The sequence below is a fragment of the Nerophis lumbriciformis genome, linkage group LG29 (genome assembly GCF_033978685.3).
Source record: "Nerophis lumbriciformis linkage group LG29, RoL_Nlum_v2.1, whole genome shotgun sequence".
Taxonomy (NCBI): Eukaryota; Metazoa; Chordata; class Actinopteri; order Syngnathiformes; family Syngnathidae; genus Nerophis; species Nerophis lumbriciformis.
In genome coordinates this window covers 25,108,092-25,134,675 of record NC_084576.2, presented here as the reverse complement: position 1 = coordinate 25,134,675, position 26,584 = coordinate 25,108,092, and the positions used below count along the sequence as shown (strand labels likewise).

At 41.8% G+C, this 26,584-nt stretch overlaps 1 protein-coding gene across 2 annotated transcripts in view; it reads right to left on the bottom strand.

The window, feature by feature from the left end:
- The window catches only part of cttnbp2 (cortactin binding protein 2), a 124,804-nt gene that overhangs the window by 41,579 nt on the left and 56,641 nt on the right, over positions 1–26,584 (bottom strand). The gene's annotated exons all lie outside the window — the stretch shown is intronic.

Genomic DNA, 26,584 nt, shown 5'->3' with positions numbered 1-26,584 from the left:
TCAAACTGTTCCGACTTCAAAATATTCAGCCTGTTTGGGAATTGTGTGCTCTAATTCAACAATTCAAAAAAACAATTCCAGGATTTTCCAGAATTCCTGGTTTTCCAAAGCCCTATTTCCACCCTTTTTCTGTGGCGACTACTCATCCCACATTTTTCAACCCACTTCAGCCATTACACCGTCAAAACATTCCTCTTAATCAGGACAAAAAAACAAAGTTGTTTTTCGAACTGGAAAAATTCCCCGGTTTTCCCCAAATTCCAGGAATTCCGTAATACCACTTCTCAATTCAACATGTTACTACGTCAACATTTCTCGACCGATTAGAAAAATTCCAACACCAACCATTTCAACTCATTCAGACCATTCAATCTTTTTTTTTACCATTTTCAAAAAAATTCCCGCTTTTCTCGAAATTCCAAATTTGGGGGAAATTTCCATTGAAATCAATAGGACATTCTTCAAAGTTCCACAACTCCCGCATTTTTCCATCTGATTCAACCTGTTCCGACTTCAAAATTGTCAGCCTGTTTGGGAATTGTGTGCTCTACTTCAACAATTCTAAAAAAAAATTCCAGGATTTCAGTTCAACTTCAGCATTAGAACATTCACACTCATCTAGTGTGTGAATGTTATTATTCGTGGAGTATGCTGTGAATTAACTGAGAACAGGAAGTAAAGAAAAGTCGTAGCAATTGCCATGTAAAGGAAAAGGGGTAGGATTAAATCAGCTCTGCTTCTTCCTACTCCTTTTCGAGCATGTTGCAAAGAGAAAGTGGAACTTGTGAGTGTAGTAATGGCATGCATGTTGGAAATAAACCTATACCACAACCTTGGTGATACATCCTGACCTGGTTTTATCGCCCCAGCCCTACTCCTGACACATGCACGGTTCAAAGTGCTAATTAGCGGACGAGGACCGGCGCTCCGACCCAACAGCACACGGGCCTCCTCTCAAGAGTCACCCAGCCCCTGACACAACCAGCTGCAGCTCCTCTCACGGTCGTCATCCGCAGGAACGTATACGCATTCCAGCAGCAGAAACCCGCAAAAAACATGCGAGGACGGGTGTGGCCCGCCCGTGTTTCTTAGCACAGCTGCAGAAACACATTTCAAAGAAAGACAGAAAAGTGTGTGCATGACTTGTTTTACCATGAATGTTTATCACAGAGTGTCCAAACTACGGCGAGTTCAAATCTGGCCTTGCAGAATGTTTGCATATAAAATGTAAATATACGGCGTCAATTCCTGGCCATCCTGTGGGCAACATGAGAAACTCAGTTTGAAGTGTGCTTTCTTAAAATGTACTTATATGACCCAATCCAAACAACCTTCCCTAGTCATGGCGCCGAAAGAAATACCCAAACAGCACAATTAATACACATGGTGACACATTACACAACCTGCTCACTGAACTTTAGGGATGTTATTAAAAAAAAACGTCCAATCAGCATTAAAATTCTAAATTCTAAATCCATTGCAGGGCATGATGGGAAAAATTCAAAACTCTCCCTACACTTATCCATATTTGACTTCGAGCTGCTTTGTTGCCACGGAAGGAGTCCAACTTTCACATACTCAGTTATATATTGGGACGGCGTGGCGCAGTGGAAGAATGGCCGTGCGCGACCCGAGGGTCCCTGGTTCAATCCCCACCTAGTACCAACCTCGTCATGTCCGTTGTGTCCTGAGCAAGACACTTCACCCTTGCTCCTGATGGCTGCTGGTTAGCGCCTTGCATGGCAGCTCCCTCCATCAGTGTGTGTGAATGTGTGTGTGGATGGGTAAATGTGGAAGTAGTGTCAAAGCGCTTTGAGTACCTTGAAGGTAGAAAAGCGCTATACAAGTACAACCCATTTATCATTTATTTATATTAACCATTAATGGGACAAGCGGTAGAAAATGGATGTGATGGATGGATTCATCCATTATTGATATATATATATATATATATATATATATATATATATATATATGTGTATATATATTCGTTAGGTCAGGAAAAACACGGATGCTATTTCATCCCTACAAGCCTGTTTTGCAGATTTCCCTGCTCTTCAGGGGCTTTTCCACAGATTTTTCAAATTCCCTGAAGAGCAGGGAAATATATATAATATATTCCATCCCTACAAGACTGTTTCGCAGGTTTCCCTGCTCTTCAGGGGATTTGAAAACAAATCTGAAAAATCCCCTGAAGAGCAGGGAAACCTGCGAAACAGGCTTGTAGGGATGAAATAGCCTCCGTGTTTTTTTTCCCTAACCTAACAAATATTCCGCTCTACCCCGGTATTGAGCACTTTCTAACGGAGCCAGATGGGGTGGTTCGGGCATTTGGTCAGGATGCCACCCGAACGCCTCCCTAGGGAGGTGTTTAGGGCACGTCCGACCGGCAGGAGGCCACGGGGAAGACCCAGAACACGTTGGGAAGACTATGTCTCCCGGCTGGCCTGGGAACGCCTCGGGATGCCCCGGGAGGAGCTGGACGAAGTGGCTGGGGAGAGGGAATTCTGGGCTTCTCTGCTTAGGCTGCTGCCCCCGCGACCCGACCTCTGATAAGTGTAAGGAAATGGATGGATGGATGGATGGATGGATATATATATATATATATATATATATATATATATATATATATATATATATATATATATATATATATATATATATATATATATATATGATGAGGTGGCGACTTGTCCAGGGTGTACTCCGCCTTCCAACCGAATGCAGCTGAGATAGGCTGTAGCACCCCCCGCGACCCCGACAGGGACAAACGGTAGAAAATGGATGGATGGATGGATTTTGCATTAGCCCAATGTGGGCCCCCCCCCCCCCCCCCCCCCAGTCAAAAGGTTTCTATCGTGTCAAGTATTTGTGTCAGGCCAGTGTAAGAAAAACACTGCCCAGTGACAAGCAAGCATGATTTGGGCTGTGAGCCTGATAAAGTTGCACTGCATCCAGTTAGGCAAACAGCACGGTGGAAAGCTTCACCAGCGTGTTGAGGACTCTAGTAGGGATTAGCAACAAAACGCCGATGATAAGCTGCTCTGTTTACAACGCGAGAGGCCAAGCAGCGCTTGAAATAAAGATGTTTCCCTGCTGCTGGCGGTGTAATGTCGCTGTGTGACAAGAGAGGCAACAGTAACACTAGCCCTGCTGCGGCGGCGCCCACTGACACCTCAGTAATATTAGCAGCAACCTTTCCAGGCATGCTGGGCTCCAGAGGAGGACCGTGAGACGGTTCCTCTCTTCCTGAGGACATCCATAGTGGATCTGCCAACATCACTTCAGGCATTGTTTGCGAGTTTTACAATATAACTAAAACAATTCTTACTTACTAAACCGTCCCATGCGTGATGTCTGTGGGAGTGTTTAAATGCATATTTCTACGTGCTATCATAATGTAATCTAGCTAGGGTTGTTAGCATAAGCTAATATGCTCACACGTTTACAAGTGTTTGTGTTAGTATTATTCACTTACAATGGCATCCTTTTTGTACTGTTTCAGTTTCACAAAGTCCTCAGTGAATTCACCAAAACGTCACCGTGGAGTTATTGAGTCTGTTTAGCTGATTGGAGAGCTAGCTTGCGCACCTAGTGGGTCCATGACGATGACATCTGTTTTGTTTGATCAGCCGTTTTACTGCCGTGTACTGTATATACAGTATATTACATTGTGGAGGACTCTTTCCTCCGGGTTCCTCGGACCACCAATCACCGACATGACAGGCTTTACGAGAATGTTTTAATTTTCAATAAATTGTCTCTTCTTGCGCTTTTAGCAATTGTCTGTTCATGTGTCAGTCTCGCTCTCGCTCGTGCTCCACCACCAACTCTCCTCCCCTCCCCGGCTGCTGCCTTTTAACAGAGCTACAGGTGATTAGATAAGCAGGCGCAGGTGGGCCATCTACGCACCTGACACTGATTACGAAGCCGGTCCTGACACACCCCGCTTCGCTGCAGGTCCGCAGGCCACGCCCCCCTCCACATACATATACTGTAATATTGTACATGGTAATTGGGATTTGTTATATATTCTATATATCATTTAATAATATAATATAATATATCAGTATATATTATATACTGTATATATAATATGTAAATATTACATGTATGTTATATTTTATATTGCTACTATGGTACATTTTTAGTCTACTTTATACCTTTTGTTTTTGCCCCTTTTTTGTGTCCTTGTTATCATTTCCATCCTTTGTACCTGAGCTACTGTGTGGAACAATGTCCCTTGTGGATCATTAGAGTTTGTCTAAGTCTAAGTCTAAATCTAAGTGTTACAGGCACCGTTTGGGAACAATTAAGGTATCTAAATAAACTTCCTGTGTAAATAACTGATTTCACAACGTATATATGAGGCTTATATAGGGAAAATATTTTTCTTTTAGAATTTTGTGGGTGCGGCTTATATACAGTACAGGCGCCCTCTATAGTCTGAAAAATACGACGTATAAAACCTTGAAGGAGGCTTTTCACGGTGCTTTATAGGTGGAATAGAGCAACTCCAATTAGCTCCCCTGTTAGCTGATTTTTGCTAGCATTTATTTACGATTTAGAATTAATTTTACCTTCTTCCCTTTGGTGGTGGAACAACAAGTAAAAAATGTTGTTGTCGTATGACTGATGTGTCTGCATGCACACGTGCACGTCGATATATGGAGTGTGTTAGAGTCGGGTCAATGACGCTTTCCATTGTTTCCAGCTCAGTTGACCTTCCACCTCCAAGCTCAGGCGGCACACACGTTCTCGCTTGTTACCTTTTATTGGCACGCTACTGTCCCATTCGAGAGCTTGAAGCACATTGATTGGCAACAGGAAGTAATTGCTATGAAGGGATTAAATAAGCGATAAAGAGAAAAGAGAATATGTCAATGCTGTATCATATCGTGACTGTATACATGTTCAATATAAACTTAAACCATAATCATTTTTGTATAATAAAATATACAAAATGCTCGAATAAGGCGAGATTCCCTGCAGGCGGGTGGGAGTGAGCAAATCAAGTGCTTCTCTCCTCCCACCCGAGCTAATTGTAAACAAAGATGCCGTCAATCTTGTGAGACTTCCACGCTGTTTCACAGGAAGACCTTCAATGTGCTTTTTTTCACTCAATGTTCGCCCAACAGGGAGAAAGCATCGGACTTCAACACATGGAATCTTGAAAGGCCAGCATCGCTGCGAATGTTTTGATAACCAACAAAGGTGCCGGCTGCAAAAGATTACAAATCGACCCATATGGTTTTATTCAGGGCCGATACCGATACCGATTATTCGCAGTCAAGGAGGCCGATACGTGATATTTGGAGGTGACATTTATTGCAGTAAAAGCTATTTAAACATAAATATTATAAGTCGGTAAACATTTGTAATTTAAGTTCTTTTTTGAACACTATTTTGTAGCAGTAGTGACATAGTGTTTAATTTATCATCAGAAAACCTCAAACACCTTTATTACGTTTGTCTAAGACAGGGGTCGGCAACCTTTACCACTCAAAGAGCCATTTTGACCAGTTTCACAAATTAAAGAAAACAATGGGAGCCACAAAAATCTTTTGAAATTTAAAATGAAATAACACTGCATACAAAGTTGTTGTTTTTTGCTTTGTGCTATGTAAAAACCAAGGGTCTCAGACACGCAGCCCACACTTTGGTATGAAAATTGAATGTTTATGCGGCCCGCGAGTTATATATGAATGGCGCTTGACAGCATCAAACTTGTCATCCCTCCCGATTTTTCCGGCAGACAACGAATTCCAGGGCAACTATTCTCTCGAACGTGCCGTGATTGTACAGCATTTAGCACCCACTACAACCAGCGTGTCGGCCCAGCCACACGTTGTATAGTCACGTAACTGACAGCAAGGCATACTTGCTCAACAACCACACAGGTTACACTGACGGTGGCGGTATAAAAAACTTTAACACTCTTACTAATAATGCGCCACACTGTGAACCCACACCAAACAAGAATGACAAACACATTTCGGGAGAACATCTGCAACGTAACACAACAGAACAAATACCCAGAATCCCATGCAGCCCTAACTCTTCCGGGCTACATTATACACCCCCGCTACCAAACCCCGCCCACCTCAACCGACGCAGGGGGGGGGGGGGTTGATGAGTGGGGGAGCAGGGTTGGGGTGGGGGTGGGGTTTGGTGGTAGCAGGGGTGTATCATGTAGCCCGGAAGAGTCAGGGCTGCATGGGATTCTGGGTATTTGTTCTGTTGTGTTTATGTTGTGTTAAGGTGCAGATGTTCTCCCGAAATGTGTTTGTCATTCTTGTTTGGTTTTGGTTCAAAGTGTGGCTCATTATTAGTAAGAGTCTTAAAGTTGTTTTATATGGCCACCGTCAGTGTAACCTGTATGGCTGTTGACCAAGTATGCCTTGCTGTCACTTGCGTGTGCAAGCAGAAGGTGCATACAACAAAAGGCTGAGCTGGCACGCTGTTTGTACAGATTGGAGAGGGCGCTAAATGCTGTACCATCATGGCATGCCCTTATTATAATTGTTAAGGTGGAAATCGGAGAATATAAATCCCGAGTTTTCCGCGAGAGGCACCGAAATCCGGAAATCTCCCGGGAAAATCGGGGGGGTCGGCAAATATGCAGCTGAGCCGCATCAGAGTGATCAAAGAGCCGCATGCGGCTCTGGAGCCGTGGGTTGCCGACCCCTGGTCTAAGAGGAGCATCAACATTTCATTTAAAATATGGAAAATCTCTTGGTAAAATTGGTCAAAATATGACATTTCTCTACATCACAATAACTCATCTACTCCATGTTATACCACTTTATGGAGTCAATACATTACAGTGTTTCCTGGTGAAATATTGCGTGTTGAGACTAGTGTTGTAACGATACCAATATTTTGGGACCGGTACCGGTACTAAAATTATTTCGGTGCTTTTCTAAATAAAGGGGACCACAAAAAAATTGCATTATTGGCTTCATTTTAACAAAAAATCTTAGGGTACATTAAACATATATTTATTATCAGTTAAGTCCTTAAATAAAATAGTGAACGTACAAGACAACTTGTCTATCTGTGTTGGCCCTGCGATGAGGTGGCGACTTGTCCAGGGTGTACACCGCCTTCAGCCCGATAGCAGCTGAGATAGGCTCCAGCACCCCCCGCGACCCCCAAAAAAGGGACAAGCGGTAGAAAATGGATGGATGGATGGATGGGCTCAGGAACACTTCAGAAAACCACTGTCAATAACTACAGTTTGTGGCTACATCTGTAAGTGCAAGTTAAAACTCTACTATGCAAAGCCAATTCCATTTATCAACAACACCCAGAAACGCTGCCGGCTTCGCTGGGCCCGAGCTCATCTAAGATGGACTGATGCAAAGTGGAAAAGCGTCCTGTGCTCTGACGAGTCCACATTTCAAATAGTTTTTGGAAACTGTGGACGTTGTGTCCTCCGGAAACAAAAAGGAAAATAACTATCCGGCGCAAAGTTTAAAAGCCAGCATCTGTGATGGTATGAGGGTGTATTAGTGCCCAAGGCATGGGTACCTTACACATCTGTGAAGGCACCATTAATGCTGAAAGGTACATACAGGTTTGGAGCAACATATGTTGCCATCCAAGCAACGTTATCATGGACGCCCCTGCTTATTTCAGCAAGACAATGCCAAGCCACGTGTTACAACAGCGTGGCTTCATAGTAAAAGAGTGCGGGTACTAGACTGGCCTGCCTGTAGTCCAGACCTGTCTCCCATTGAAAATGTGTGGCGCATTATAAATGATAAATGGGTTATACTTGTATAGCGCTTTTCTACCTTCAAGGTACTCAAAGCGCTTTGACAGTATTACCACATTCACCCATTCACACACACATTCACACACTGATGGCGGGAGCTGCCATGCAAGGCGCTAACCAGCAGCCATCAGGAGCAAGGGGTGAAGTGTCTTGCCCAAGTACACAACGAACGTGACTAGGATGGTAGAAGGTGGGGATTGAACCCCAGTAACCAGCAACACTCCGATTGCTGGCACGGCCACTCTACCAACTTCGCCACGCCGTCCCATTATGAAGCCTAAAATACCACAACGGAGACCCCGGACTGCAACTTAAGCTGTACATCAAGCAAGAATGGGAAATAATTCCACCTGAAAAGCTTTAAAAATGTGTGTGTGTGTGTGAGTGTGTGTGTGTGTGTGTGTGTGTGTGTGTGTGTGTGTGTGTGTGTGTGTGTGTGTGTGTGTGTGTGTGTGTGTGTAACTCTAACCCAAACGCTAGTTAATATTTTTAAATACTAAATACTGGTATCAAAGTGTAAATATTAAATCTGCTGGTGTAGTTCTGTCTCGATAAAAAATGCTGATACTGATCAAATACATGTCGATATACATCAAAATGTCGAATATCAGCGTGGATAATGGGGCGTTCCTTACAAAAGAACTGTCCCAATGCAAGCCGCAAAGAACGGTGCACACGCCACACTGAAAGCCACATTTGAAAAATAATAGATACAAATAAGTCATGTTGAATCAGTTATCTGTATCGCTTTGAAAGGGAAGATACTGCGCATCCCCTGATATCAGCCGCAGAACTTTGCCATGTCGCTCGGTGACAAGATGGCTGCAGGCAGGAGACCACGTTGGAAGCATTCCTGCAATGAGCGATGATTATTTCATGCCCTAATCTCCGGCGCCATGTGCAGGCGTGCTGATACGCCACACATCTTCCACTGAGGAGGCGTCTGCTCCATGCTCCCATTCAGCTTTCTGGGTCAAAGCTGTGTCGCTAGCAGAAGCTAAGATGCTACTTTGGCTGAGGGTACATTGGGGGAGGGGGGGGACATCACTCTGTTTACACAGTCACCTTTAGGGGACCTCTGACGGTATGGAGACACAAAAACAGGTCCCCTAAAGCAGTGGTCCCCAACCACCGGGCCGCACAAGAATCAATATATATATATATATATATATATATATATATATATATATATATATATATATATATATATATATATATATATATATATATATATATATATATATATATTTATATTTATATATATATATATATATATATTGATTCTTTTTTATTTATTTATTAAATCAACATAAAAAACACAAGATACACGTACAATTAGTGCACCAACCCAAAAAATCTCCCTCCCCCATTTACACTCATTCACACTCATTCGCACAAAAGGGTTGTTTCTTTCTGTTATTAATATTTCTGGTTCCTACATTATATATCAATATAGATCAATACAGTCTGCACACATGATTGTATTTTTTTATGACAAAAAATAAATTAAAAAAATAAAATAAAATAAAATAAAGTTAAAAAAAAAAAATTAAAATAAAAATAAAAATTCAACCGTTGGCCGGTTCGCAGGTACAAAAAGGTTGGGGACCACTGCCCTAAAGGGAAACCTTTTTAAATGATAGTCAGATCCATTCTGAAGATGTCTAAATGATTTTTAAGCTTTGGCCCATAAAACATGTTTACTGGTTAGTTTGAGTGTGAGACATTTGCACAGCAGCCCCCTCATCGGCTTAGTTATTAATAATACTGTGATTCTGTATGGTATCCATCCTTAGTTAAAACTAATATATTTTTCCAAAAACAAAATCTGGTTTAGTGTTCCTTAGGATGACAGTTTCAGACAGCATGATTATAAAACATTATTACCTTTAAGTATGATTCACATTCAGAATTGTCCATCCTTCTATATATGGTAGTTGGAGTTGCAGACAACTTCATTACTGCTAAATAGCAGTTTTCAGTAATGTCACAGAAGATGCAGGATTTGCTTTAACATTTAAGTGGTGAAACTTCCTATAAGAAGACAACTGTAGTGCTGTATTCTGAGGATCATGTCATATTTAATTTGAACTTTTTTTTTTTTTTTTTAAATGGTTCTCAGTAGTCACGTACAAATTTGTGTGAATTTTGCAAAATGATTTCAATTTGGTCCCCATGAACCATATTAACTCTTTTTTCCCCAGGGTCCCCAGTAAGAATGATCAGCACATTACTTCATCAATCCAGAGATTTAAAGACGTGTATGAGCTAACTGGGCAGTGGCCATTTTACCTAAAAAAATGTATGCCTCCACAACCTGTAGAAAGGGTGGTCCCCACAAGTGATGATCAAAAACTTGGTCCCCATTTCAAATGATAACCAGTATGTGTGTGTATGTGTGTGTGTGTGTGTGTGTGTGTGTGTGTGTGTGTGTGTGTGTGTGTGTGTGTGTGTGTGTGTGTGTATACATTATATATAGGTATGTGTCTCACGGGATGAGGGGGCCCATCTGTCATTGGCTAATTAACACATCTTGGCTTGGTCATTCATCCTGCTCACTAACGAGCAAAAAGGAAATACAATGTTTACATATAATACACACAATCAATCATTTTCTAACACTGTGCATCATTCGATCCTCCATTAAACTGGTGTTTTTGTTCACTCTGGCCCGAGTTAAAAGTATGCTAACTCATCCTATGTCAACATGCTAACGTTAGCATTGTAGCATTTTAGCTAACTACGGATTTTGATACTTGGCACCATTTTAGGACTGTGTTTACTTCTCCTATGTTAGCATGCTAAGGATTATTAAGTTAAAGTGACAATGATTGTCACACACACACTCGGTGTGGCGAAATTATTCTCTGCATTTGACCCATCACCCTTGATCACCCCCGGGGAGGTGAGGGGAGCAGTGAGCAGCAGCGGTGGCCGCACCCGGGAATCATTTTTGGTGATTCAACCCCCAATTCCAACCCTTGATGCTGAGCGCCAAGCAGGGAGGCAATGGGTCCCATTTTTATAGTCTTTGGTATGACTCAGCCGGGGTTTGAACTCACAACCTACCAATCTCAGGAGTGAGGGGAGCAGTGAACAGCAGCGGTGGCCGTGCCCGGGAATCATTTACGCCAGTGTTTTAGCTAATTTTGCTCATTTAAACCTAAAGATCATGGTTTTTGATACTTGCAAGTATGCTAATTGGTTAGCAGTTGGTTTCATAAAGCGCGATAGCAGGCACATCAAAACTTCCCCAGGAATGTTGTAGTTTTCAATATATTTGCCATGTATATTTACTGGCCAACGAGGAGCGCTGAAAGAGGACTTAAGCGAACCAATGGTGGTGCATGTTGAAATAGGGCTGGGCGATATATCGAGTTTGTAAGATGTATCGATGTATTTTTAAACAAGATATGAATTAAGAAAGTATCCGTGGAAGTCACTTCCTAGCGGTTCCACTGACAGACACTTCACAGGAGCCAAGCGTGCCGTTTTTAACAAAGTTTTAATGCACATAGGTTTTTATCAAAGTCTTTCTCTCCAGTAGAACGTGACCTTTCAGTCACGTCCGTATCCTCTCTCTCTCTCTGCTCCCGGCCGCGTACTGTTAAAGACAACAGATGATTAGATCAACACGTACCACCTGTGAAATCTAATCACCTGCCAGCTGTGTCTCGCCGTCAGCACTGCCACGCCCCCCCCGTCTGATGGTGCTTTGTGCTCAGAACCATGGACAGAGGCAGTGACCTTTGCTCCTGCAGGCAGCGCTGACAACATCTCCCTCCACAATATCGTAATATCGATATAATATATTTCACGTTAAAATGACCAAACACCGCTTATTTGTTGTGTTCCTTGTTCTCCCCCGCTCCCTCTCCATGGGCTACGAAACCCCTCCCCTTCCTCCTTCCAAGACGTGCTTGCACGTATAAGGACATCCATGGTTGTTTACTATGATGAGTCACGATTGGTTAGGGACAGGCCAATCAGAGGCAAGACAGGGCGGGCCATCGAACCAGGAAAGGAATTGAAAAGTGCCTGCCTGCAAATGTATTTTTTTTAAATCTGAGTTTGATACATTTTGTATTATTTGCACAGCTTTTGATTGAATGATTGAGAAGTTTATTGAAATCTTAAAGAATGTAATCCATGTAATGCTTTAAAAAGGCAAATGGATGGCACAGAAAGCCAAAAGGCTTGTTTCCATTGTGGTCCATTAAATATTCATCACATTTGATACATTCAATAATAAAAGATATATATATATATATATATATATATATATATATATATATATATATATATATATATATATATATATATATATATATATATATATATATATATATATATATATATATATATACATATATATATATATATATATATAAATTGTTGCGTTTTGACCAGTTGTTCCTCCCAGGGAATTCAAGTTGCTGGTCACTCCCAAGCTCTTTTGATGACACATAAAGCTGAGTAGAAGAACCACCAGAGACAGAATAGGTATTTTGTAATTTTATTTCCAAAGCCTTTGGAAATAAACTTGAGACCAAATCCCGTACAGAAGCGCTCACTAGCACAGCTAAAATGGTCTAATCCAACATACGGAAAACTTCTCTTCTATAACGTCTCTCTTTCCCCCACCCTCCTTGTCCCTTCCTCCACAGCTGGGCACAGGAGAAGATACCTCACCCCATGTCCCTTTTGTTTATTATCTAAAGTTGGCTTTAGACGAGAAGCAGGGAAGATCTCCCCCTTCACATTCCTAAAAGTTGGCACACAGTACTTGCAGACAACCAAAAGATAACAAATAAAGAACACTAGCTGTTTTGTAATATGACTATGAAAATAAAGAAGTAACACACAAATATGGATATACCGGTATGTAATTATCTGCCTCCGTCAATATATATATATATATATATATATATATATATATATATATATATATATATATATATATATATATATATATATATATTTTTTTTTTTTATTTTTTTTTATTTTTTTATTATTATTTTTTTTCCCAAGATGGCGGCGCGCACAGACGCAGCGGCTTACGGCTCTCCATTTCAGTGCTCTTTCTTCCTTCTTTTCTTCATGTTTTTTTTCCTTTTGTGCACCACCTGTACTGCAAACACCCGGTACACCCGCCAGTCAGTCTTGGATATCGGTAACTCGCACCAGATATCTGTTTCGAGCGACTTTCACCACGAGCACAACATCCCAGATGACATAGCGAGAGCACAGGGCTCTCCGTGGTTTGTTGTCGGGTCTGGGAGACGGCGCAGACGGAGGAGGGAGAGGAAGCAGAAGCGTGGCCGCAGGTCCGGCGTCTTGCTCAGGCTTAGGAAACAACCCCACAAGCCACCTCTACCGAGCCTGTTCCTCTCTAATGCCAGATCCCTTGTACAGAAGATGGACGACCTGGAGTTACAACTTGCTGGAAACCGCTATGTTCGGGACTGTTGTGCTATGATTATCACCGAAACCTGGCTTCACCCGGAAATACCCGATGCTAGCATGCAGCTAGCCGGACGCACTCTGCTCCGCCGGGACAGAACTAAGGACTCCGGTAAGAGCAGAGGAGGGGGGCTCTGTATCTACGTGCATGAGAACTGGTGCAACAACGGGACAATCACTGAACAGCACTGTTGCCCGGACGTGGAGTACATGTCTGTTAGATGTCGGCCTTTTTTTCTCCCGAGAGAGCTGTCTGTTGTTATCATCACGGCTGTGTATATTCCACCGGACGCCAAAGTAAACACAGCGCTCTCTCTTCTGCTGAACACCGTCAACGAACAGCAGCGGGCCCACCCCGACGGTGTTCATATCATAGCAGGGGATTTTAATAAGGCCAATCTGAAGACTGTACTCCCTAAGTTCTACCAGCACGTGAAGTGTTTTACAAGGGGCAAGAACACCCTGGACCACGTGTATACCAACATAAAGCACGCGTACAGAGCTACACCCCTCCCCCAGCTTGGACAGTCAGACCATCTTTCCCTCCTGCTCTCTCCTACCTACACCCCCATCAGACGCCAGGCCAGGCCTATCACAAGACTGTTATGACCTGGCCTGACGATGCACTCCCCAAACTTCAGGACTGCTTCCAACACACAGACTGGGACCTCTTCCAACAACAGGAGCTGGAGACAGCCACAGGAACGGTGCTGGACTACATAAAGTTCTGCATCGGGAATGTGACTGTGGAAAAAACCATCCGGGTTTACCCCAACAAGAAACCCTGGATGACCAGCCAGGTCCGCACACTCCTCAGGGCCCGCGACGCAGCCTTCAGGTCAGGGGACAGGGCACTGTACAGTGTTGCTAGAGCCGACCTGAAGAGAGGGATTAAAAAAGCAAAGGTGGACCACAGGAGGTGCATAGAGTCCCATCTGTCCAGCAAAAACTCACGGGAGGTGTGGCGGGGCATTCATGACATCACGAACTTCAGAGGCTGCAATATGACAACTGCGGATCAGAGTGCGACACTGGCAGAGGAGCTTAACTGTTTCTTTGCCCGTTTCGAAACCCCCCAGCGACACTCATCTGCTCCAGCCCTGCCCCACTCCACTCACTGTACAGGAGCACAGTGTCAGACGAGTGCTCCTGGCTGTGAACCCCAGGAAGGCTACCGGACCAGACGGAGTACCTGGAAAGGTGCTCAGGACGTGCGCCCACCAGCTCGCTCCCCCCCTCACCAGGATCTTCAACCTCTCCCTGGCTCAGGCAGTCATCCCATCCTGCCTGAAGTCATCTACAATAATCCCGGTGCCGAAGAAGTCTCCCATCACCAGCCTGAATGATTACCGACCAGTGGCCCTCACTCCGGTAATCATGAAGTGCTTCGAGCGACTTGTTCTCCAGCACATCAAGGACCATATCCCTCCAGACTTCGACCCCCACCAGTTCGCATACCGGGCGAACAGGTCCACAGAGGACGCCATCGCTGTTGCTCTCCACTCTGCTCTGAACCACCTGGAGCAGCAGCAGAGCTACGTCCGGATGCTCTCTGTGGACTATAGCTCTGCCTTCAATACAATAATCCCGGACAGACTCTGCAATAAACTGGACACTCTAGGCCTCCCCCCTCTCACAAACGCCTGGATAAGGGACTTCCTAACGGACCGACCCCAGAATGTGAGACTTGGCCCGCACCTCTCATCCTCCCGCACGCTGAGCATCGGCTCCCCACAGGGCTGTGTGCTGAGCCCCCTCCTCTACTGCCTTTACACCCATGACTGCAGTCCGGCCCACAGTGACAACCTTACCGTCAAGTTTGCCGACGATACCACAGTGGTCGGGCTCATCTCCAGGGGTGACGAGGCTGCCTACAGAGAGGAGGTCCTGAAGCTGACGGCCTGGTCTTTGGAGAACAACCTCGCTCTCAACACCAGCAAGACCAGAGAGATCATCGTCGACTTCAGGAGGAGCAGCACCGACCCTGCCCCCCTCTACATCAACGGCGAGCGTGTAGAGAGGGTCCACACCTTCAGGTACCTTGGAGTCCACATCTCTAATGACTTCTCCTGGACAGTCAACACCACATCAATCATCAAGAAGGCTCAGCAGTGGCTACACTTCCTTAGAGTCCTCGGGAAGTACAACCTGAAGCCTGACCTGCTGCTGACCTTCTACCGCTCGTCCATCGAGAGCCTGCTGACCTACTGTATTACGGTATGGTACGGCAGCTGCACTGCAGCAGACAGGGAGAGGCTGCAAAGAGTGGTCAAGACGGCTCAGAAGATCATCGGCTGCCCTCTCCCCTCTCTGACGGACATCTACACCTCCCGCTGCCTCAACAGAGCCAGTGCCATCATCAAAGACAGCACCCACCCTGGCTCTGACCTGTTCCACCTGCTGCCCTCTGGGAAGCGCTACAGGTGCATTAAAACCAAAACAAACATGCTAAAGAACAGCTTCTTCCCCAGGGCCATAACCATCCTGAACGGACTGCCCCATTGTCCCTCATAACTGCCTTCTCTTCGGTGCAATAACCCATTCCACCAACCACCGTTTTTGTTTTGTTTTTTCATGTATATATTCATTTCACACCATATTCATTGCACTTCTACATTTTTTAAATTTTTATATATTTGCACATTGTTTTTCTAGCATGCACACATCGCACTGTATGGAATGGCCTCAATCTCGTTACCTTGCGTAATGACAATAAAGCTGATTCTGATATATATATATATATATATATATATATATATATATATATATATATATATATATATAACCTGTAACATGTATATAATCATCAATCAATCAATCAATGTTTATTTATATAGCCCTAAATTACAAGTGTTTCAAAGGGCTGCACAAGCCACAACGACATCCTCGGTACATAGCCCACATAAGGGCAAGGAAATATATAAATATAAAAAATAAAATAAAATAAAATATAAAAAAATTACTGTTATTTATTATACGTAGAAATAATTTTTCTATTTTATTTATGTTATGTAATTCTGTACTACTTAAACAGTTTATTTTCTGTGCTGTTAAAAGCCATATTGACTAAGTGGGTTAATAAAAGTGCCACTGACTGTTTACAGAACAGTTGTCATTCACTTCAATTTTACTCAAAAATGAATATCTTCATATCTATTCTTTCACAGAAAAATACATCGAGATATATATCGAATATCTAGTTTAAGTAAAAATATATCGAGTTATACTTTTTCGTCCATATGTTGAAATGGCATCGTCATGCTTACATAAGAGCAAGATGGAGTGTGGCCGTGGAGCAGGAAGCAGGCTGGACACACACAAGAAGATGGCACTGACTCATCGGGTTGCAAGTAAATGATTGTGAGACGACGTGTGGATGCAGATGGTCCCGTCCCGCCCCCAAAGCGCCATCTTTCACGGCCCGAATGAATCTTTGATGAGGGCCATGCTGTGTGTGGAGGTCATTTGTGTCTTGAATACGCACCATTTTTGTTTAACTGGATTTATTGCGTTTGTTTACATTTAATGTTGCTGACTAATTGGATAAAAGTTTGTGTGTATGAAAAAATCAGTTTGTTAAAATCCAGTCATTTAAAATGCAGTGTAAAAAAATAATTGTATAAAAAAAAACAGTGTATAAAAAATTAGTGCAGAAATATTTGTTTTTTTTAAAACTCAAGAATCACTTGCGGTAAATTCAGACTGAAGCAATGGATCCTGTCTCAGAATCAGCCAATGAGGTGCGTCAGTCCTAATTTAAGTTTTGAAGCAACAAATATATTTCTGCACTGAATTTTCATTTCACTGATTCTTTTGACACCAAATTTTTATACACATAATTTTTCTGTACTGAATTTTTATACAGAAAATCTTTTTTTATGCAATTAATTTTTTTAGACTGAATTTTTCTGCTCAAAATTTCCATACACTGAATATTTTTACACTGAACTTTTATACACACTGACTTTTTCAATTGTTCTTACACTGAATTTTGTTACACAAGAGTTTTTCTGCACCAAATTTTCTTACGATAATTTCTTTTGCACGTAACTTTTTGTACACTGAAATGCGCAGTCATTCACAAACAAGGATGGGGCGAGGGTCACCACTTCATGAACAAATGCGTGAGAAAATTTTCCAACCGTTTAAGAACAACATTTCTCAACCAGCTATTGCAAGGAATTTGTGGAACGCTCTCCCTGACCACCTGAGGGCACCACAGACTGTGGATGCTTTTAAAAAAGTCTTAAAAGCCCTTCTTTTTTAAAAAATCATTTTTTTTTAGATACATGCATACTAGTTATAGCTATTTGGCTGTTCTAGTTTTTACTTTTATTTATTTCTTTATTATCTTTTTTATTATTTTGTTTTAATACACTGTAGCACTTTGAGATTGTTTACTCAGTATAACGTGCTTTTCCATCCATCTATTTTCTACCGCTTGTCCCTTTTTGGGGTCGCGGGGGGTGCTGGAGCTATCTCAGTTGCATTCTGGCGGAAGGCGGGGTACACCCTGGACAAGTTGCCACCTCATCACAGGGCCAACACAGATAGACAGCCAACATTCACACTCACATTCACACACTAGGGCCAATTTAGTGTTGCCAATCAACCTATCCCCAGGTGCATGTTTTTTGGCGGTGGGAGGAAGCCGGAGTACCCGGAGAGAACCCACGCAGTCACGGGGAGAACATGCAAACTCCACACAGAAAGATCCGGAGCCCGGGATTGAACCCAGGACTGCTCAGGACCTTCGTATTGTGAGGCACATGCACTAACCCCTGTCCAACCGTGCTGCCTATAAAGTGCTTTTTTACAAATAAAGTCTATTATTATTATTATTATTAGAGATGTCCGATAATATCGGACATATATATATATAAATGCTTTAAAATGTAATATCGGAAATTATCGGTATCGGGGGTTTTTTATCGGTATCGTTTTTTTTGGTTTTTTTTTTTTGTATTAAATCAACATAAAAAACACAAGATACACTTACAATTAATACACCAACCCAAAAAACCTTCCTCCCCCATTTACACTCATTCACACAAAAGGGTTGTTTCTTTCTGTTATTAATATTCTGGTTCCTACATTATATATCAATATATATCAATACAGTCTGCAAGGGATGCTGCTGGTCCACTAATAGTACTAACCTTTAACAGTTAATTTTACTCATTTTCATTAATTACTAGTTTCTATGTAACAGTTTTTATATTGTTTTACTTTCTTTTTTATTCAATAATTTTTTTTAAATTTATTTATCTTATTTTATTTTTTTAAAAAGGACCTTGTCTTCACCATACCTGGTTGTCCAAATTAGGCATAATAATGTGTTAATTCCACGACTGTATATATCGGTTGATATCGGTATCGGTTGATATCGGTATCGGTAATTAAGGGTTTGGTCAATATCGGAATATCGGATATCGGCAAAAAGCTATTATCGGACATCCCTAATTATTATTAATAACAAGAAGCCTGTTACAAAACCAACTATCCAGACTGGCTCCTTCCACTATGTCGTCGTTTTTCACGTCGACATGATTGTGTTGCCAAAGTTCACGTGTTGTGTTACGCTAACAATGGCCTCCGTGATGGACACGGTCCAACTATCTGCACCAGCTGATGCACGTCGGATCACACGGACAACACAATGCTTCAGGAACCACTTCCATGCACTTGAAACCACACACACACAATGAGCATGACTTGCAGCTGTGTGTGTGTATGTGTGTATGTGTGTGTGTGTGTGTGTATGTGTGTGTGTGTGTGTGTGTCAGCAGCGTCAGCTCCTTGCAGCCTATTTTTATCTTTTAATGGCACAGTAAAGCAGCGCAGGCCTCCTGCTTGATTAAAGCACACGGTCTCTGCGGGCACAAGCACACAAATACACATGTAACATCTGATAGAGCTGTGACTGTTACACACTATGCATGTGTGTGTGTGTGTGTTAGGAAGCCTGCTGCTGAGTGCTGTGATTTTCTACTTGACCGATGTGTGATATCGGAGGAGCTCTTGGATACCATCCTTTTGGCTTGTTGCTGGTCAGTGTGTGTGTGTGTGTGTGTGTGTGTGTGTGTGTGTGTGTGTGTGTGTGTGTGTGTGTGTGTCCTCTGGCTCCTTAACAACACCCCTGATGTTTTCATGTCTTCATGAGCTTGTTAGGATTAGGCCTGGACCTCCAAATGATTGCCGATCATACTTGCCAAACCTCCCGAAAATGTCCCGATTTCCACCCGGACAACAATATAGGGGCGTGCCTTAATGGCACTGCCTTAGCGTCCTCTCTCACCTGAAACCTTCACCCCTTAACAGCCGCATGCTGTCCAGGCGTCCGCTTTTCCTCCATATAAACAGCGTGCCGGCCCAGTCACCTAATAATGTAGCATTGGACGGGTTTAACAATGGTCTTCACTCGAAGATGTCAAGCAATGCTGACACATTGTATGATCTTTTAACTGGTTTAATGATAACGTTGATTTGAAGCACACATACACACACAAGTGAATGCAAGTCATATTTGGTCAACAACCATACAAGTCACACTGAGGGTGGCCGTTTAAACAACTTTCACACTGTTACTAATACGCGCCACACTGTGAACCCACACCAAACAAGAATGACAAACGCATTTCGATGAGAACATCCGCACCGTAACACAACATAAACACAACAGAACAAATACCCAGAACTAGGGCTGGGCGATATGGCCTTTTTTTAATATCGCAATATTTTAAGGCCGTATCGCGATACACGATATATATCTCGATATTTTGCCTTAGCCTTGAATGAACACTTGATGCATATAATCACAGCAGTATGATGATTCTATGTGTCTACATTAAAACATTCTTCTTCATACTGCATTAATATATGCTCGTTTTAAACTTTCATGCAGAGAAGGAAATCACAACTAAAAAAATCACTATTTTTTTCATACGGTGTTGATCTGGAAATGTTTGCCTCGGCATTTTGATGGTGTGGGCGTGTGGCACCGAACGGAGATGTTGACGTGCGGAGTAAGCACTCTTCATTCTCTAGCTAGTGTGTGTGTGACAATCATTGGTACTTTAACTTTAACAGATGACTTTTCAAATGATGCTACATATTAGCAGTAATGCTACTTTTTATAGCAACGCTTTCGCCCCACACTTGACAAATTACGGTTGTCTGTTCGACATATTCCCACTTCAAGCCAAACCACCGCTAGACGATGGACCCCCTGCTGTTTTTTGGGGGAAATAATTAATCTTTCATTTGTTACCAGATTCGCACCTTCTTTCGCTCGTATTACCACGAGCATCACAGCTAACGTTAGCCATGCTGCTACCTCTCTGCTCAGCGAGGGCGTATACGAATGTGACGTATGACGTGACAGTATGTGACGTGTGTAAGAAGGTGCGCTTGCTGTCTGTGAGAAGGAGAGACAGGAACGAGCGAGTAGAGCATGTAGTTTAATGCCCGCAGCTAAAAGCAACTGCGTGAGAACGCATACTCGAATATCACGATATAGTCATTTTCTATATCGCACAGAGACAAACCCGCGATATATCGCGCATATCGATATATCGCCCAGCCCTACCCAGAACCCCTTGCAGCACTAACTCTTTCGGGACGCTACTATATACACTCCGCCCACCTCAACCTCCTCATGCTCTCTCAGGGAGAGCATGTCCCAAATTCCAAGCTGCTGTTTTGAGGCATGTTAAAAAAAATAATGCACTTTGTGACTTCAATAATAAATATGGCAGTGCCATGTTGGCATTTTTTTTTTCCATAACTTGAGTTGATTTATTTTTGGAAAACCTTGTTACATTGTTTAATGCTTCCAGCGGGGCATCACAACAAAATTAGGCATAATAATGTGTTAATTCTACGACTGTATATATCGGTATCGGTTGATATCGGAATCGGTAATTAAGAGTTGGACAATATCGGAAATCGGCAAAAAAGCCATTATCGGACATCTCTAGTTAGCACGCTATCATATAATAAGTTAGCATACTTTAAAGATGGTACCAATGATTAAAATCCATTATCTCATTGGTTGAATCAAACACTTGACCTAGCATTCAAACCGTCACTACGAATTCACTAGCTACTCGGTCAACGCACTCCCACAGCTGTCCCTAATGTTAAATACATTGTCCGACTTTTTTCACGCCCTGGACGGCGAGAGAACACAGTCGCCACTGTTGCTCGGGAACTGCATGTGCGGACAAAGACCTGTCTGTGTCGGCCCACGTCCTTCAGACCCCACCTCCGGGGGGGGGGGGGGGGGGGGGGGGGGGGGGGGGGCAGCGCTTTGACTCCCTCCGGCCGGAAGAGCGTGAGATGAAAATGGAGACGGAGGAGGAAAAAAAGCGGGACTGCAGGATGCTGCTGAACTAAATTGTTTTTGCCTGCTTTGCATTACCCCCGGACAGCAAGTCTCCAACAGGAAGGAATACCAACAAAATTTAAACACAATCTATTACAGAAGAACTCGCTAATTACTAGGGTGCAACATCGATATCGGGGAAACGATCCAATCAGGCCAGATTAACACTGTTTCTTAACCATACGGCCGCCAAAAAATATCTGCGGTCTTTACTCGGTTTTATATACCCTTTTCCACCACGTGTGGCGGTAATGAGCTGTAGAGGTTGCCCTCTAGTGGGTTCTTCAGACCACCACAGACTGCCAGGAATTCAGGATATAACACTGTTTTATTTTTCCAACGGTCCAAAGCCGTTTGCTTTTCAGCACAGTGTCTCTCAGCAGCACACTGCAAAAACTGAAATCTAAGTACAAATTAAAGCTGCAAGCAGCGATGGACGGGACCGACTTTGACGGCACATAAAATCCAAACCGGAGCAGTAATTAAAACTCTTCGGTCAACTTTTAATCAGAAGGGTTCAATCTCTCTCCTATGCTAGTTTGATGCCGACACAACAAACGCGCTCAGAGGAGATAATGTTTGAAAAAAGGTGACCAGTTTTTACTAAACTTTTGTTTTGAAGGGGGAATTGCAAACTTCCTGTTGATGAAATGTAGGTCTAAGTGAGACCTACATAGAGGTTTTTGTTTCATGTCTCTAAGACATTCCTACTGGAAGTTACAGGCAGTTTTGTCTGAGTTTTCTGAGCAGTTGTGTCTGTGTTTTCTTCCTAGGGGGCGCTAGAGCGCAATTTTGAGTTTTGGGGTTTGGTTTTTTTATTAGATCAAAATTTTCGCCAGTCTAGATGTGTGTGTCCAGTTTGGTGAGTTTTGAAACATGTTAACGGGGTCAAATTACAGCTCAAAGAGGCGGCGGAATAATAATGATAAAACCTTACAATTACAACAGGGTCCTCTGTCCCAAAGGGACATTGCGGTCCCTAATAAATATCTCAAATAAGGGTGATATTTGCTTATTTTCTGTCTGGATTTGGTGCTGGATGTAAACTTCCAGTGAAATCTTGACTCAGTTCCTGGGCTATGGTGTTTGCATATGATTTGGTGTTGGATTTAAACTTCCAGTAAAATCTTGACCAAGTTTCTGGGTTATGGTATTTTCATATGATTTGGTGCTGAATGTAAACTTCCAGTAAAATCTTAACCCAGTTCCTGGGTGTTTTTATATGATTTAGAGTTGGATGTAAACCTCCAGTAAAATCTTGACCCAGTTCCTGGGTTATGGTGTTTTCATATGATTAGGTGCTGGATGTATCCATCCATCCATCCATTTTCTACCGCTTATTCCCTTTGGGGTCGCGGGGGGCGCTGGAGCCTATCTCAGCTACAATCGGGCGGAAGGCGGGGTACACCCTAGACAAGTCGCCACCTCATCGCAGGGCGTGCTGGATGTAAACTTCCAGTAAAATCTTGACCCAGTTCATGGGATATGGTGTTTTCATATGATTTGGTGCTGGATGTAAACTTCCAGTAAAATCTTGACCCAGTTCCTGGGTTATGGTGTTTAATATGATTTGGAGCTGGATGTTAACTTCCAGTGAAATCTTAACCCAGTTCCTGGGTGTTTTTATATGATTTAGAGTTGGATGTAAACCTCCAGTAAAATATTGACCCAGTTCCTGGGTTATGGTGTTTAATATGATTTGGTGCTGGATGTAAACTTCCAGGAAAATCTTGACCCATTTCCTGGGTTACGGTGTTTTCATATGATTTGGTTCTAGATGTAAACTTCCAGTAAAATCTTGACCCAGTTCCTGGGTTATGGTGTTTTCATATGATTTGGTGCTGGATGTAAACTTCCAGTGAAATCTTGACCCAGTTCCTGGGCTATGGTGTTTTCATATGATTTGGTGCTGGATTTAAACTTCCAGTAAAATCTTGACCCAGTTCCTGGGTTATGGTGTTTTCATATGATTTGGTGCTGGATGTAAACTTCCAGTAAAATCTTGACCCAGTTCCTGGGTTATGGTGTTTAATATGATTTGGAGCTGGATGTTAACTTCCAGTGAAATCTTAACCCAGTTCCTGGGTGTTTTTATATGATTTAGAGTTGGATGTAAACCTCTAGTAAAATCTTGACCCAGTTCCTGGGTTATGGTGTTTAATATGATTTGGTGCTGGATGTGAACTTCCATGAAAATCTTGACCCATTTCCTGGGTTACGGTGTTTTCATATGATTTGGTTCTAGATGTAAACTTCCAGTAAAATCTTGACCCAGTTCCTGGGTTATGGTGTTTTCATATGATTTGGTGCTGGATGTAAACTTCCAGTAAAATCTTGACCCAGTTTCTGGGTTACGGTGTTTTCATATGATTTGGAGCTGGATTTTAACTTCCAGTAAAATCTTGACCCAGTTCCTGGGTTATGGTGTTTTCATATGATTTGGTGCTGGATGTAAACTTCCAGTGAAATCTTAACCCAGTTCCTGGGTTACGGTGTTTTAATATGATTGGGTGCTGGATGAAACTTCCAGTAAAATCGTGACCCAGTTCCTGGGTTACGGTGTTTTCATATGATTTGGTGATGGATGATAACTTCCAGTGAAATCTTAACCCAGTTCCTGGGTTATGGTGCAGCCAAACGCTGTGACAAACGAGTGTGTTTGCTAGCCAGGACCAGTGGGGAGTCTGTGCCACAGGGCTTGCCTCCCACATGGCGCCTGTCCAGGAGAATTGATCGTTTTCTTCCACTTCCTGCATGCACACTGATGAGCTCCACACACAGACAACACAGACCCTGAGGCCGCGGTGCAGGTCGGGCAGGTGGAGCAAACATCTGCTCAGGGATTTGACCAGAAAACATCTGCTTTGGCGCAACATATTTCAAAGGATGTTCATGTTTTTCGAGCTTTCTAGTAAGGATTGACCGATTATCGGCCACGCTGATTATCAACACTGATATTTAGCATTTTGCTTTTTGTTAGTTTGTGTTACAACCATAACACAACTAAATCAGCAACTACAATACACACATATGATACCAGCATTTACTATTAAAATATATATATATATATATTAGGGATGTCCGATAATGGCTTTTTGCCGATATCCGATATTCCGATATTGTCCAACTCTTTAATTACCGATACCGATATCAACCGATATATACAGTCGTGGGATTAACACATTATTATGCCTAATTTGGACAACCAGGTATGGTGAAGATAAAGTACTTTTTAAAAAAAATTAATGAAATAAAATAATATAAATAAATTAAAAACATTTTCTTGAATAAAAAAGAAAGTAAAACAATATAAAAACAGTTACATTGAAACTAGTAATTAATGAAAATTAGTAAAATTAACTGTTAAAGGTTAGTACTATTAGTGGACCAGCAGCACGCACAATCATGTGTGCTTACGGACTGTATCCCTTGCAGACTGTATTGATCTATATTGATATATAATGTAGGAACCAGAATATTAATAACAGAAAGAAACAACCCTTTTGTGTGAATGAGTGTGAATAAGTGTAAATGGGGGAGGAAAGTTTTTTTGGGTTGGTGCACTAATTGTAAGTGTATCTTGTGTTTTTTATGTTGATTTAATAAAAAAAAAAAATAAATAAATAAATTAAAAAATTAAAAAAAAAAAAAAAAAAAAAATATATATATATATATATATATATATATATATATATATATATATATATATATATATATATATATATATATATATATATATACACACACATTTTAATTCTTGTGCGGCCTGGTGGTTGGGGACCACTACTTTAGGGGACCTGTTTTTGTGTCCTCATACCGTCAGACAAAACAAACAAAAAAAAACATACCGATAAAAAAACCGATACCACTAATTTCCAATATTACATTTTAACGCATTTATCGGCCGATAATATCGGCAGGCCGATATTATCGGACATCTCTAATATATATATATATATTTTTTTGTATACACAAATATATACATAAACATATGTATACAGGTATATACATATACACACATTATATACACATGTACATATACATACACACACACAAATACTGTATATATACTAGGGCTGCGACTAACGATTATTTTCATAGTCGATTAGTCAACGATTATCTTAACAATTAGTCGACTAGTCGGACAATAAAGCGTACACATATTTAATAGCTCAAATTTTTCCATTGACTTTTACAATCTTAAGTTATTTTAGGCATGTGCTTACGCACAACAAATATGAGTAATTCATTCATAAATATGTATTTATACTGCAACTGTGCTGCTACTTCAGCTGTTTCCATTAAAAAAAAAGGAAAGGAAAAGTGCTAAATCTTAAAATTACTTGAAATAAGCACATGGACTGTACTGCTTTACTCTCCAAAACCTTTCTCCAAGAACTGTATTATCTGAGCTGAGATTTAAACAAGGTCCAGAGACACTAAATAATTGAATTGGAACACACACAGAGCTATTTCTATATTTGGGCAGAAGTATTATAGTGTTCCCAACGTTAAAAGGATAAAGCCATTGTTTACAAATTTGGTAAATAAATAACCAAAAAATGTATATTTTGTTGTTTTCTTACTGTATCCAAAATGAACCGAACCGTGACCTCTAAACCGAGGTACGTACCGAACCGAAATTTTTGTGTACCGTTACACCCTTAGTGTATAGGCTTGCCACCCGTCCCTTATAATACGGAGTCGTCCCGTACTTTAAGATGAAATTGTTAAATATTATTATTTATTTTTAAAGTAAGCAGCAAGTACAGTACAGTTAGTAGAAAAACTGTGTTTTCATTACTGTGTATTTCATAGGTGTCATGTCTGTGTGATCATGTTTTTGTTTTAGTCATGTTCGGTTTTGTTTTTGGACTTTTTGTGCACTTTTGTTTTGTCACGATAGCAACCATTAGTTTTCACCTGTCACGTCACGCACCTGTTTCACGTTTTGA